Source organism: Saccoglossus kowalevskii, chromosome 1 (genome assembly GCF_978046115.1).
Source record: "Saccoglossus kowalevskii chromosome 1, keSacKowa6.1, whole genome shotgun sequence".
Taxonomy (NCBI): Eukaryota; Metazoa; Hemichordata; class Enteropneusta; family Harrimaniidae; genus Saccoglossus; species Saccoglossus kowalevskii.
The window spans coordinates 31,037,382-31,052,708 of record NC_140641.1 but is presented as its reverse complement, the minus strand read 5'-3'; the positions used below and the strand labels follow the sequence as shown (position 1 = coordinate 31,052,708).

Here is a 15,327-nt window from a genome sequence, read left to right as displayed (position 1 = left end):
TGTCCAGTGGGTTTATGTGTTTATGCACTATTGCAATGACTAGACATTGACTGCCATATTAGAGCTCATCCGGCGACAGAACGTCTCGTGGCGGTGTCCGGGTGATGACACATGCACAAAGTCACTACACGCGACACTTTTGAAGAAAGTCGGCCATAAATCATGATCGCATGAAACTACGGTTTCGTAGTGACATGAAACAACATTCTTTGTGTGTTACAGATATTGCTATTTTACTAGTACAGTTCCGTAAAATGCAATGTTAAAGCAAAATAACATTTGTTTATCACTTTTCACACACATGCTTTAATATTTTCATCATTACGGTCATCTACGGTGATCACGACTACGGTGTTCTTGCTGTGGTGGAAATCATTCATTGAAAACCAAACCATAATTATATAATTCTGTGTTATTGCATGTATACACAGATGTACCACTATTCTCGGGGGCGGACATCCGGACATTTTCTACCTTCTGGCAACCCTCGCGGTGAAAACAAAGACCAAAAACTCGCAGAAAACGGTACTTTGCGATGGTTGTTGAGAGTCCCCTGAACAGTGTAACAAGATTAGCCCTACGTGTGTAACATATATGAATTTGGTTGTTCGGGAATACTTCAAAGTTGAGTTTGTGTTGTTTTCTCGAGTTTTCACCGGCTCCACCGGCGTTCCACAGCAGCGCGCACAAAGCCCATAGAAATACGTGGTACAATACGTCTTAGCAACGTAGAACGTCCGTGACGTAGCTCCGCCCCCGATGATACATGGTAAACGTATTTGTTGGAAAAATGAAAACGCCAACAATTCATCGATATATAATTATGTTTTGTGGATATATTATGTTGGAGTCATTTTTTTCAAAACAATTTATCGATTTTAGTGACTGGCTAACAATCAACGCTTGTACATTGAATAAATACTTGTAAGACAAGATGCAAGTGGTCCCAGCTGACCTGCGGGACATCACTGATATAAATTGTTGTAGGATTTTTACGAAATTAAATTTTCTCCAAAATCGGAGTTGAAGTCGGTGGAAGATCGGAGGGGTCCCAGAAATGTTATGAAATTCTCTTGGTCAAAAATACCGTATATTGCAAAAAAAAAATATTGCTATGAACTGCATAAATTCGTTGAATATCTGCAATCTTTTCTTTCTATATGCCATCTATATAATATCAGCAAATACATGGATTGCTGATAGTATCTGCCATCATTGGTCTACATGGTATGTACGTCAAGTTATGGCACGAAAAGCATACGTCATTTGTACATGTATTTGTGCCTAAGCTAAGCAGGTCTGGAGTATTTTTTATTGGTTGTGTATCTGCACTTTTTAATTCAATCATGATTCGTGACTGCATTGTGAATATTTTTAGTGATTGATTCAGTAACCTCTTACAGGTCAATAAACTAACGTGACAATGACGTCAAAAATTGGGTTTACAAAATCCATATGATTCATCCAACATGGAAATTAAAATCGTGATTTCTTGAACCGATCGTTGCTATGGAAATTCAGCTAAACTCAATTTATGGAATTGAGAAAAAATAGATAACCCTACTAGTAAGTAAACATGCAAAATAATATTATTACTTTCATGGAATATACGACAATTAAAACAAATGTGGACTGTATGTAAAAGTATGTGCCGTTGATGCATTTTATATAGAAATTGTAAAATAACATTTGGCATACTAACCGTTGCTATGGCAACGGAAAAATGTGAAATCCTAGTAATTAGTCATGTGAGGATAGAGTCGGTGTATAATACACTGAACATGTTTATATTTCTTGGTGGTGTTTATATGACTCGCGTACGTAACTGGCTGTCACGCTAGCGCTGTGTGATTCAGGTCGGCGTGGACGGTTTCTGAAAACCAGGTGAAAAAATAAATAATTTGCGTATATTGCTTATAAAGAGGTTTCTTGGCTCACGGTGGTTGCAGCTCCAATGCAAAAAACTCCACACCAAATTTTGCAATATTTTCCTGAACGTAAATACACAGTAGCAGGGCCCCCAATCTAGCTTGTGAAGATACCCTCTCGTTGTAGAACGTACTAAAAAAATGATAAAATATTGGATGAGGATAGGGGATATGCCGGAAAATAAACCAATGAGCAAACCATATAAGTTTGTTTTGAAAAATGCACAACTTAGGTACACAAAATTGATTATCTGGTGTGACTCAAATATTATGATGAATGAACATTAAAACACAGTGAAGCCTTAATAAAAGACATTTGTAAAAAAAAAAAAAAAAATTGACGCTCAATGCCAGAAGAGATGTAAAGAATTTATGCACAATGATGACAAAGGTGCAAACAATATAAATAAACAGAGAATGTACAGAAAATTAAAAACAGACTTTTCACTATAGAGAATGTTCAGTTTGTGAAATTAAAGAAATTGAAAATGAGCAACACTTCTTGTTTGTCGTGTCAGTTATACGCTGAGGAAAGAGAAAGTTTGTTCAGAAAACGCAACATTAATCAAGACAACAAAAACAATGAACAGTTATTAATAAATATGATAAACATTAAAGTTAAAAACATTGTAAATGATGTGGCGAAACACAATTATAACTGTTTTAATATTCTTTATGGGCCGGGTACGGCTTTACCGGGGACAGCAAAAGCAGTATCCAGCAGTATCATATATCCTATAGCTCTAATTACAATTGTATGGTGCGACCTCAAACACACGACGTAATTTAGAATGACACCTTTTGTTTTGATTGATGAAATCCGGGCGAAATTATTGCCCTGATGCGAGGGCGCAATTTGTGATGAGGCCGGGCAATACGAGGTATATGATAATATACGACAAAATTCAATTAAAAGTGACATGCTTAAACAAGCTGCTTAACAAAAAAAACAAAAACAACATTTTTTTCTATGCTTAGAAATTTGAGCGTCTTATTTTTCCTGTATTGTAAATATTGTTTATTTTTTATGTCTTTAAAATGTATTACTTTAACATGGGATACGATAGCAATAAAGATTCAATTTGATTTGATTTGATTTATTTTCACCAATAATAATAACAATTCTAGTAATCTTATAATAATAATAATAATAATAATAATAATAATAATAATAATAATAATAATAATAATAATAATAATAATAATAATAATAATAATAATAATAATAATAATAATAATAATAATTTCTTGGTGTGGACCACAGAGGTAGTTCATCCGAACTAATCTAGTCTGTGGCCCAATCCTAACCAATATACATTTCTATGCAGGCTATATATATATATATATACGTGCACACACATACAAACAAAAAACAAAATCTCCAGAAATAAATAAGTAAAATAATAATAATAAAAAAAAATGAGAGAAAAAAAGAAAGAAAAAAAATGGAGCTGTTAATGCGCTACTCTGCACATCATATTATTAGTGGAACAATCGTGGGCAAGACAATGCAATGCGGGGAAAACCAATAAGACATATTATAAAGCCAAGTGAGACAACTTGAGCCTGAATGTCCATCTTTTAAAAATCAGCTAAACAGTTCACCACCACGATTATGGTGAATTGACGAGTTATCAACGAAGACGACGGGACGTCTCCGATCATGAGCTGGCTGGTTCGAATTTATCCACTTTTACAGTGATGAATATTGCGTTCGAGTTGAGTTACTTGTAATTACAAGCTTGATTTACATTTTTCTTGTGGTGTTTTTTGTCAATGTAATAAATATAAGTGCGTTGGGAAATAGCATAATTATATTGCGTCAGTAAAAGAGGTAGTCTGGTTCCCTGCCCCATTTCAACGCTGAGGGCGGTTTTAGAAAAGGGTCAGGTACGGGGTATTACATCCAAGGCGGTTATTGGTAGTTACGTACGGAACATCTGATTCGTCACTGAGACAATTCAACATGGCGGCTTCCATGGACATGGAGTTTGTTATGAAAACAAAGATTGCTTTAGCACATGTAAACGCAAACAGTCATTCATGTTACACATATTTAAGACCAAAGCAAGTTGATTGTTTGAAGGCATCCACTGATAGTGATTGTATAGGCTTGTTGCCTACCGGTTATGGAAAATCACTGATTTTTGAGTGCCTTCCCTACATGTCAGCTTCACACAGTCCCAGGACAGTGATCTTGATCTCGCCATTGAATGCTATTATAGAAGAACAGTCTCGTAGACTCGGCGCAAGGTCAGTGCGGTTAAATCCGGAGTTTGACTGTAGTTTGTCCAGTTTCATTAGTTGTGAGTATTTGTATATACTGTCTCACCCAGAACACATAATGACCAAGAAACTCTTCGCCGTATTTCGTGGCGACATTTGGCAACACAAGGTATCTCATATTGTTGTTGACGAAGCACACTGTGTAGTACAATGGGGAAGTGATTTCCGTCCGGAATATCGAAATCTGAAAGACCTATGGCCACCGGTACGAAAAGAACACAGCAAGAAATATCATCACATCTTCTGCTTACCAATCCTGTTATTATCGCTGCCAGCATAGATAGACCAAACATAATGTTCCATGTGACAAAAAGACTTCCAAACAACAGAATTGAAGAGTCTTTTAAGGAGATCTTCAAACCACTTATTGATGAATTGCGCAGTAAACAGGAATGTTTTCCACGAACAATTGTTTACTCATCACTTAAATGGTGTGGATTTGCTCACGAATTGTCCTTAATGCCAACTTTTGACAGTGATATAGATGATATATCTGGTCTGGTGGCTCAATTCCATGCCTCATGCACTAACAAGGTAAATTTAAGTTATTTTGTTAACTATAAATACTAACTTGGATATGACTTCTACTGTTTAACGATTGTTTTCCATATTCTGTATGGTATGGTATGTTATTTTTGTTGTTGTATAGTAAAAAACAAATTGGTCCTCTGATGGTTTTACCAATAAAAAAATAAAGTGAATATTTATTTGTTAATTGTTATATATATAAATCATTTGTTCCGGGTTTATAAGCAGCTTTGTCTATAACATTTAGGTAAACAATGTGGCTGTTGCCTCATCAAATGACACACTGAAAGATAACGTGATAAGTGTGTGTTCTTTATCAAATTGGTGAATGCAGTTCACTTTACACTTAAGCCAAATTTGTATAAAAGATATAGCGACTGTGCCCCTTTAACTGTATTTGCTATATTAGATGTTTATCTCCAACACAAGAACAGATAAGCCATCAAAATTTGTTGTATACTGTTCTGTATATTAATAATTTGTGCATTTTTTTTACTATAAATGCACCTCTGTCATTTAACTATCATATGATATTCTGTTACATTACCTTTGCCACAACAATTAACTTGAGCCATTTGGCTATTTCATATCAACTTGCATATTGACAATTTATATATCATACTTTTATCATTAAGCAGATGAAGAAAGAGGTGATCGATGGCATGCAAACCATGAATTGTGGTATCAGATTGTTATTTGCAACTGAGGCATATGGGATGGGTGCAGATCCAAAACAAGTCAGGCGAATTATCCATGCTGGTGTACCAAGAACAATGGAAAGTATGTTAAAATGCATGTAGTTCAGTCTAAATGTAGTAATGCAATGTTACGCACAAAATTCATGAATTTTCAGAGCGCATTGTACATATTTGACATACAATGTGTAAAACCAAGTTCCTTTATTGTGTGCATGATCTTATTATTATACTGCTTGTAAGTGTTGCCAACATTTTGAATGTTTTATTTGTTTTGATTATTTAATGACCACAAGCAATTGGTTGGTTCAAGAGAATCTGAAGTCCCAATAATCCTGTAATCCTGTCATGAGTGTAGTTATTGGATGACGATGATGGCTAGGAAAGTTATTTTATGATGAAATGCCACAGGTTACATCATAGAATGGATATAACAATTGATGTCAGTCACCCAAGAGAACTCATGAAAATACGCATTTGCTCAATATGAGAAGTGCATCTTCAATAGAAGTGTACAATAAACTAAACTTTTCCTGTACTGTATAGAGATATATTACCATGTCATTTACCTATGCATATGCTCTAGTAATACAGCAAATACAGTCCAGTACCATATTGCACTATTTTTGTAACTTGTAGTGAAGCTACTTAAATGTTAAATACAATTCTCATTTGTTCATTAGCATACATTCAGGAAGTTGGCAGATGTGGGAGAGATGGGGAAGAATCTGAGGCTATTTTGTACTACAACGCATCTGACATAGCACACAATGTGAAAGGCATGACTGAGGAAATGAGGAAATACTGTACAACAGATGAATGTCGTAGAGTGTCACTAGCCTCACATTTTGGTCAGGAATTTCCCAAGGACTATATCATTAAACATCAGTGCTGTGACAATTGCAAGCTATTGTGTGACTGTACCATCTGTGATTCTCAGTTTCATTATCATCAGGCTGTACATCAGATCCTATTGTTGCGGGCTGTTAGCAGCCAGCTGAAACTGATGGCTGTTAGCAGCCATCAGGAGCAGAATCTGATGTACAGTCAGATGCTGATGAAAGTGATTTTGATGATCACAAAGCACAGGTAATATGTGATGTGTTATTACAGTATTTTGAAGCTGAAAATAACATCTGTAATGCACCTTCTCCTTCAGTTGTCACAGGATGGACACCATCTTTAGCGGAGAAGATATCTTCAAAATATACAAGATACTCCAATCGCAAGTTTTTGATTTCTGATTTTTATTTGGAGGATCAATATGTTGATAATGTAATTTCTCTTATTTTGCAAGTGTAGAAAGAGGAGAATCTTTATAGTTATGTACCTCAAATTTTCACTGGAAACTGAGGGGAAATGTTATTTGCTCATGTGTTTGCTTCCAGTTGAAAGCATACAAATTAATATATATGTATATATGGGTGCTTCAAGACATGCATATTCAAAACAATAGTGAGACATTTTGTTAGAGCAGGGTTTCATGCTGTAAAAATAAGGATAAATTCTGAAAGTTGATCACTTTGTTGGATGTGTTGATGGAGTACTGTTACGTATATTCAATAAAGTGACCAAAGACTAATTTATCCTTAATATGGCAACTCACTTATTGTTAGCATGTAGTGATACTCTATATATTGTCAATGTATATACTGATTGGGAGCTCAAACAATGGCATGCAATACATTGATAAAACAATACTGTTTTCAACTGGATGTCCAATACTCTTTGACAATGATTTCTAGTTCATGAAAAAAAATGTGTGTTTGTATGATACATTTTATCACACACATCAATTAAGCGCTGTGCCTTAGTGTTCATAATCCCCCTCAGTTTTCAGTGATACACCTTACTTTGACAATATATTTCACCTAAGTTTTGAATCTGTGTGTCTTGAAGTCCTATATATATATATATCAATTTGTATGCTTGCTCTCAACTGCAATTTAGATTAGGGCTAGACCATTTGATATCCTGGATGCACAGGATTCACAGCAATAAATTCATGGCACATAGACCCCTTTCATAAATCAAGCGCCCTCACTCATTAACCGTTGACCTTAACTCAGAGTGAGGCCAGTAGGTAATGAATGCTTAGCAGTGTGTTTTTACCATAGAGTGTACAGTGCAGACGGTCCTTTTGAAAGCTAATAAACTCCCTTGGTTGTGAAATAATTAGTATTTTTATATTTTGTAGAGTTCAAGGATGAGGTTTCCTGTGTATTTAGAGAGGAACTATGCTAGATTTATGAAAGGGGTCTATTGCTTAGATAATCAGAAGGAAAAACTTATGTCACTATCCTGTGAGAGGAGATATGTTTTTGCTTTGATCTACCAGGATATCCTTTATTTAAAAAAAACTGTTCATGGTATTTCCATTAAAATCCTCGGAGCTTATCAGTTTATCAGTTTTGGGAATTAACCAGCTAATTCTCATATGGTTTTTGTTACTTAGTTTGAATTGTCTGAACGTATTTGTACCAAATTTAAGGATTAGACATTATATATTTGCATCTTACTTCTAGACACCTTGACCGATTTGGACCAAATTTGGTGTGATGACAAAGAGTCCCTCAGTGAATGTTATAATGATGTTACTTTTCTGAGAGGGGCATTTTTGAGGGGGCGGAGGGTGGTTTTTATATATTTGCCTTTTACTCCAAGACTCCTTGACCAATTTTGGTGTTGTGACAAAGAGTCTCCTAGTGAATGTTATAATGGTGTTACTTTTCTGAGAGGGTCAATTTTGAGGGGAGGGGGGTGTGATTTTTATATATTTGCGTTTTACTCCAAGACTCCTTGACCAATTTTGGTGTTGTGACAAAGAGTCTCCTAGTGAATGTTATAAAGGTGTTACTTTTCTGAGAGGGTAAATTTTGAGGGGAGGGGGGGTGTGATTTTTATATATTTGCATTTTACTCCAAAACCCCTTGACCGATTTGGATCAAATTTGGTGTGATGACAAAGAGTACCCCTGCGGGTGTCCTAATAGCAGTTTTTTTTTTGGGGGGGGGGGGTATGAATTCATTTAACTCCAAGGCCATGTGACCGATTTGAACCAAAATTGGTGTGATGAGTAAGGGTCCCAATCGAATGTTTTAAAGTTTTTAAAGGGACTTATATTTGGAGGGGGAGAAGAGGGTGGTGTGATATAGTTTTTTTCAAGACCCCTTGAACTAAATTTGGTGTATTACAGCCCTGTACCAATGCTGCCATAGGTTCGAAACTAGTTGATCGCTGCTTGCAGCTATATTTCAAATGTGTTAAGCTGGTACATTTCACAATACAGCAGAGCTGTATCAACCGATAGACTGCTTGTTTTACAAATGTATATATAATTTGGATATGCCAGCCTGCAGCAATTAATTTCTATACATATGCATATCTAAGTGCTGATACACAGCATACAAGTTGGTAATTCACATGGACTGTGCTGTGCATGACTTGTTTGTTAATGCAATCAAGTCAACCTCACTCTTGTAACAACTCTTGTGCAATGTGCAATTAGGTTCATGCAACTCTGCACACATTTCTTGATGTCTGTCCAATACGATTGTTCACAATATGTGGGAGCCCTTTTGAAGCTTTCTTTGGGTCGAAAAATACCAATGACACAATTACTAAATTGATGAGACAGGGATGTTTATTTACAAATATTTTATGTGGTATGTACCAAACTTGCAGTGAAACATGTATATAATAAATGATTATCTTTAACTTAAAAAAAACATTGTGCTGTCTTACTTGCATATGTAATATTCACAGTGGTGGAAAGATGTAACCCTGGAAATTGTCACACTATGAAGCCCACATTTGTAAAATTGCTGATGCATTTAAATCAGTGTCACAGCATTAGTGTCATTTGGGCCAATAACATTTTGATTTTTACATGGCACTCTATGGCTGTGATGCACATAAATGTTGCAGTTTCTAATTTATAAATCCAGTGAACATGACCACTCACTCATACTTAGATGTACTGTATTTGTTACATTAGAAGCGCATGCTCTTAACTACATGTCAAGGTCTGTCTGGCAAAAATAATTGATACTCTAACACTACAGTATACAAACAATTCAAATTTTGGTTTAGGTGCGCTTCTAATGTAGCAAATACACATATGGTACACAAATTACTTGTAAATTTATTTTCTGAGGTCGAGTATATCATAGAGGAAATTTAGTGCCATTATAAACATTACACTAAATATGTGATATCAGATAAGCATAGGGGTTAAAGACTATTTATGGTGGCATAACATAGCATAGGACCACTAAAACCCTGGAATCTGACTCGCTTGAAGACCTGGAACCCATATTTGTGATGGGGTTTTGCCACACAAAATGTGCTGACCATTATATATAAAATCAAATTCTTTTGAAAAGAGAAATATGAATTGTTTGGATGAACAAATATTCACCAAAATAAGTTATTATAATTAAGTGTCCCCTGGGAATTACATTGTACCGTAAAAACTCAATCAATTCGGCCATGTAAAAATAAATATTTTTGGGGGTGGGCCAATTGATTGAATAAATATAGAAAATATGTTTCCGAAGTGGTCGATTTGTTTGAATAATTTTTCAACGTTTTAAAACTGGGTTCGAAGTGTGTATCACCGGTAACTGAATAAATATATCGTTTTCCCGAGATTAGAGTAAAGGTTTCGTACTAGTCTGAGACTTGACCCAATTTTAAAACAAACTACGAGCGCGTTCAAGAAATCTAACGCAACCAGGCCACCTGCTGTTTTGTTGCCGTGAAGACGACAGTTTTATGTCACGCTCCCCGTAAATGTAAACAAACATGGAGTTGGACATTCTTCTGCACATCTTATTTCAACACTGTCAGTGATTTCGGTGATCTTACAACTAGACAAATTGGAGTGTTTCTTAAAGCTTTTTCCTTCAGCAACCAATGGAGATCTCGCACATCGCTTCACATTCGAATTTAGTCTGCTCGAAGTTTGGCATTTCTCTCGAAATTCATTCACCTGACGATCTAGTGTCAACAAATGGCGTTCACAATTCCTACAAATCAAACCCTCAATCACCTCTACTTCGCCATATTTCGACAACAACAACTTCAAGTTATGTTTCCCGGTACCTTCGTGGATTTTTTTTGTTCGTGTCCCCACTGTACTACAAACAAAACACGCTTGAGATGAATTACTTATCTTGACCGGCGTACATGTCACAGTGGAGGCAGCCATTTTGTTTGTTGCGAAGTAACCATGTGACCATCATGTGACTGTCATCCATTTTGGCCAGAAATCTGACCAAGATGTCGGCCCGTACCTGACCTTGTTTTTCTTTGAGCCCTCAGCGGTGAAAACTTGGGCAGGGAACCAGACTATAAAAGAGGCTGGTGAGACTGCGTCACAACGCGTTCCATTTATTACCAACGCGCGTGGTCGGCGCCTTTGATTGCGTTTATTTTGTATTTTTATTTTCAAAATGTATCACTGGCTGCGTTTTTGTTGTTCTGTCTCGCAACTGAACGTCCAAGCTGACCTTGTTTTGGCTGTAATGTTGTTACTACGATGCGTACCGATGTTTACCTTGTAAACAGTGCTGATGTAGGTCATTGATAAGCGGGGGATTTTGTAAATAAGCGACGAAGGCCACTAACAAATGTAAAATCCCTTATGTAGGAGGGGTAGATAAAATACCAACTATATTTTTTAATATTTTTTTAAATAATATATTTGTCCTACTCTCTACGGTATGGCTAAGTTCGAGTCTTCTTTAAGAAAACATGTATCAGACAAACACATGCATTGTCACTATTATTTTCAGTTAGATTCTGTGTTCATGATTCAATATTCTATTCGGCTTCTGTATGACACTTTGTTCTAGTAGAGTGACTGTGGAAAAACCAACGAACAGAAAAAAAGGCTTCTTAAATGTTCATGAACCAGATTTACAACACATTATTTTTGACTGTTTTATTACAGAACTGTTGCTAAAGTTATTTTTAGTTATTGTGTGTTTGTTATTGCACTTTAACCAAGCACTGTATTACCATTTTAGCTCTATGGTATTACGTACGTTTCTAATTAAACGATCATATCCTATTTTAGCCCGGGAAAGGGCCAACATTCTAGTTTCCCATAATAATGTCAAGCTGCAAGTAATTATAGAATAACACAAGTTTTTATTGTTTTCTGTGGTTACGTGGGTCATGGAGCTAAAAATGCCCTTTGGCTTCACGCATAACCTTTTTTTTAGCTCCATGCATGAACACACGGTTAGTAACCGGGATCATGGAGGTAAAATGATGAACACACGGTTAGTAACCGGGATCATGGAGGTAAAATGATGAACACACGGTTAGTAACCGGGATCATGGAGGTAAAATGATGAACACACGGTTAGTAACCGGGATCATGGAGGTAAAATGATGAACACACGGTTAGTAACCGGGATCATGAAGGTAAAATGATGAACACACGGTTAGTAACCGGGATCATGGAGGTAAAATGATGAACACACGGTTAGTAACCGTGATCATGGAGGTAAAATGATGAACACACGGTTAGTAACCGGGATCATGGAGGTAAAATGATGAACACACGGTTAGTAACCGTGATCATGGAGGTAAAATGATGAACACACGGTTAGTAACCGTGATCATGGAGGTAAAATGATGAACACACGGTTAGTAACCGTGATCATGGAGGTAAAATGATGAACACACGGTTAGTAACCGTGATCATGGAGGTAAAATGATGAACACACGGTTAGTAACCGGGATCATGGAGGTAAAATGATGAACACACGGTTAGTAACCGGGATCATGGAGGTAAAATGATGAACACACGGTTAGTAACCGGGATCATGGAGGTAAAATGATGAACACAAGAGCCACATAACGCCCCCCCCCCCCACTCAGGATCCATAGGGGGCCGCATGCGCGTTCCCATTTTCTCGGGAAAGAGGGTACTTTTTGACGATCTGTCTCGGGAACATTTTCCCGAGAAAATCGTAGAAAAGGGGGTATTTTTTGCTTGTTTTCCCGAGATTCTCAAAATAGGGGGTGTATTTCAAAACACTTCCCGAGATATACAAAATTTAATGAATTGGGAGATGTCCTAATCATGGGTGACATGAATGCTAGAAGTGCTCAACTGTCAGACTTCATTATTAATGATGACAATGACCACTTACCATTACCAGATTATTTTAATATTGATGAACATTATTACAGAAACAATATGGATTCATTTGTCAACAAATATGGTAAAGCTTTGGTTAAACTTTGTTGTGCTAGTAACTGTAGGATTTTGAATGGTAGAGTTCCAGGTGACTCCTTGGGAAAATTTACGAGTCACCAATATGGGCAGTTTGGTAGATTATGGTATTGTTAGTTCAGAACTTTTTTGTGCTGTTCAATATTTCAAAGTTTGGCCTTTGAATCACTTATCTGATCATTGTCCTATATCGGTGTCTCTGTCTGCATGTGTTAAACATAATACGGTAGATGATCATAGCCTGCTTTCCCCTTTACCCGGCAAATTTATCTGGGATGGCGACAGCCAGGAAAATTATATTAAAGCAATTTCTAGTAAGACTATAGGGGAAAAACTTCAACATTATCAGAGTTCTAATTTTGTAGATGTTGATGAAGCAGTGGCTAACTTCAATTCAATTATTATTAAAGCAGCAAAGTGTTCTCTTAAAGTTATCAATCCCAAAATTAAAAAAAAGTCTAATAAACCAAAACATAAAAAGTGGTTTGACAATGATGTCAGTGAGGTAAGAAGAAACTTAATTAAATATTCACATTTATTAGACAAGTTTCCTAAGGACAATAGTATTAGACAAGAACGATATAAAATTAATAAAAAATACAAGCATCTAATTAAGAATAAAAAAAAGGAATATAAAACTAATTTATGTAATAGAATCATTATGCTTAAATGGTTAAATCACTTTAAATGTTTAAATAATAAAGTTAACGTGGAAGATAAAAGCTTCTCACAGACTATTGTAAATGATATTAGTAGTATGGAAAGTTTAGATGATTACAAACACATTATTAATCAAGATTTCACTAATAAGGAAGTATTGCAGCATATTAAACTTTTAAAGTCAGGCAAAGCTTCAGGCACTGATATGATTTCAAATGAAATGTTGAAGCATGGGGCTCCTTTTATTATTAATTCTCTTACTAAAATGTTCACACAAGTTTTAAATTCAGGCATTATGCCATTACATTGGAACAGTAGTCTCATTATTCCTATTTTTAAGTCAGGTAACCCAAAGGACACTAATAACTATAGAGGCATTGCCATTTCTAGTTGTGTATCTAAATTATATACTATGATACTAAATACTAGATTAACTAAGTACTTACAAGAAACTAATCAAATAGTGGATAATCAGTTTGGCTTCAAGAAAAACCATCGTACAACAGATAATATTTATATTCTTAAATCCTTAATTAATAAATATGTCAATTGCAAACTGAAAAAATCAGGGAATTATTTGTTTTCATGTTTTATTGATTTCTCCAAAGCATTTGATTCAGTCTGGCGAGAAGGGCTGTTATATAAACTTCTTCGGTTAGGTGTGGGAGGAAATTTTTATAAGGCTATTAAAGCTATCTATAAAAACACTAAATATAGCATTAAATTGAGTGCAGGGATTACTCCATATTTCAATTCATGCAGAGGGGTAAAACAAGGGTGTAACCTTAGTCCTCAACTATTTAATATTTTTGTTAATGGAATCTGTGATGATGTTAAAAATTTTGACCCTGTTGATTTAAATGGCTTGAAGCTCAATTGTTTGTTATATGCTGATGACTTGCTATTGTTTTCTACAACCCAAGAGGGGTTACAAAAGTGCATTGATGCAGTCCAAAATTACTGTGACAATTGGCATTTAAAAGTAAATATTAACAAAAGCAAAATCATTATTTTTAATAGACTAGGTAAAAACTTAGAAAACAAATTTCAGTTTTATTTGGACGCCACTAAATTACAGTGTGTTAATTATTATAATTACCTTGGCATTGTTTTTCAAACAAATGGTAAGTTTCATAATGCTATGTCTAGGCTACAAGACAAAGCACAGAAAGCACTGTTCAAGATGTACAAAATGCTTTGGATCAGTGAGGAATGTTATTCTGTTAGTCTGGCTAAAAAACTATTTAACTCTATTATCAAACCCACAGCTTTATATGGGGCTGATGTGTGGGGAGGGGTTATGCTGAACATCTACAAGGGGTCTGGTAAAAATAAATGTACAGTTGACAATTGCAATTTTGAAACAAAACTTTTCTCAGATAAATTAATTCCAGAAAAACTTCATATTAAATTCTGTAAAAGAGTTCTGGGTGTGCACAGGAAGGCATCTAATGACCCATGTAGAGGTGAATTAGGTCAATATCCACTTATATTGGATATCTGTGTTTCAGTTATGAAATATTATCAAAGACTAGTATGTAAAAAAACAAACAATTCTATCATTGATGCAGCCTATGAAGAATCCAAAACTCTTGTGCATGACCCATGGCTTAACTTTATACAAAAATTACTAGTCATAACAGATCTAACTAATTCAGACCCACATCAGAACAATTTTTGTGATATTTTTAAAGAGAAGCTCAAATGTTTGTACCGTATGAAGTGGAAAAACAATTTGTTGAACAATTGTAAGCTTGACTTTTACAGGTGTGCTAAAGAAAATTTTGAATTTGAACATTATTTGGAAAAAATTAAAAATAAAAATCATAGAATAGCTTATACTAAATTTAGAACTTCTGCACATTTTCTTCCCATTGAATCCGGTAGACATAAAGGCATTTTGAAGGAAAACAGGCTATGTAATCTCCATGAATGCAATGAAGTAGGGGATGAGAAACATTACATTTTATATTGTAAT

At 35.4% G+C, this 15,327-nt stretch overlaps 1 pseudogene; it reads left to right on the top strand.

Moving 5' to 3' along the window:
- Positions 1 to 3,816: 3,816 nt before the first annotated feature.
- On the top strand, positions 3,817 to 7,961 carry LOC144343285 (uncharacterized; annotated as a pseudogene).
- Positions 7,962 to 15,327: the final 7,366 nt, after the last annotated feature.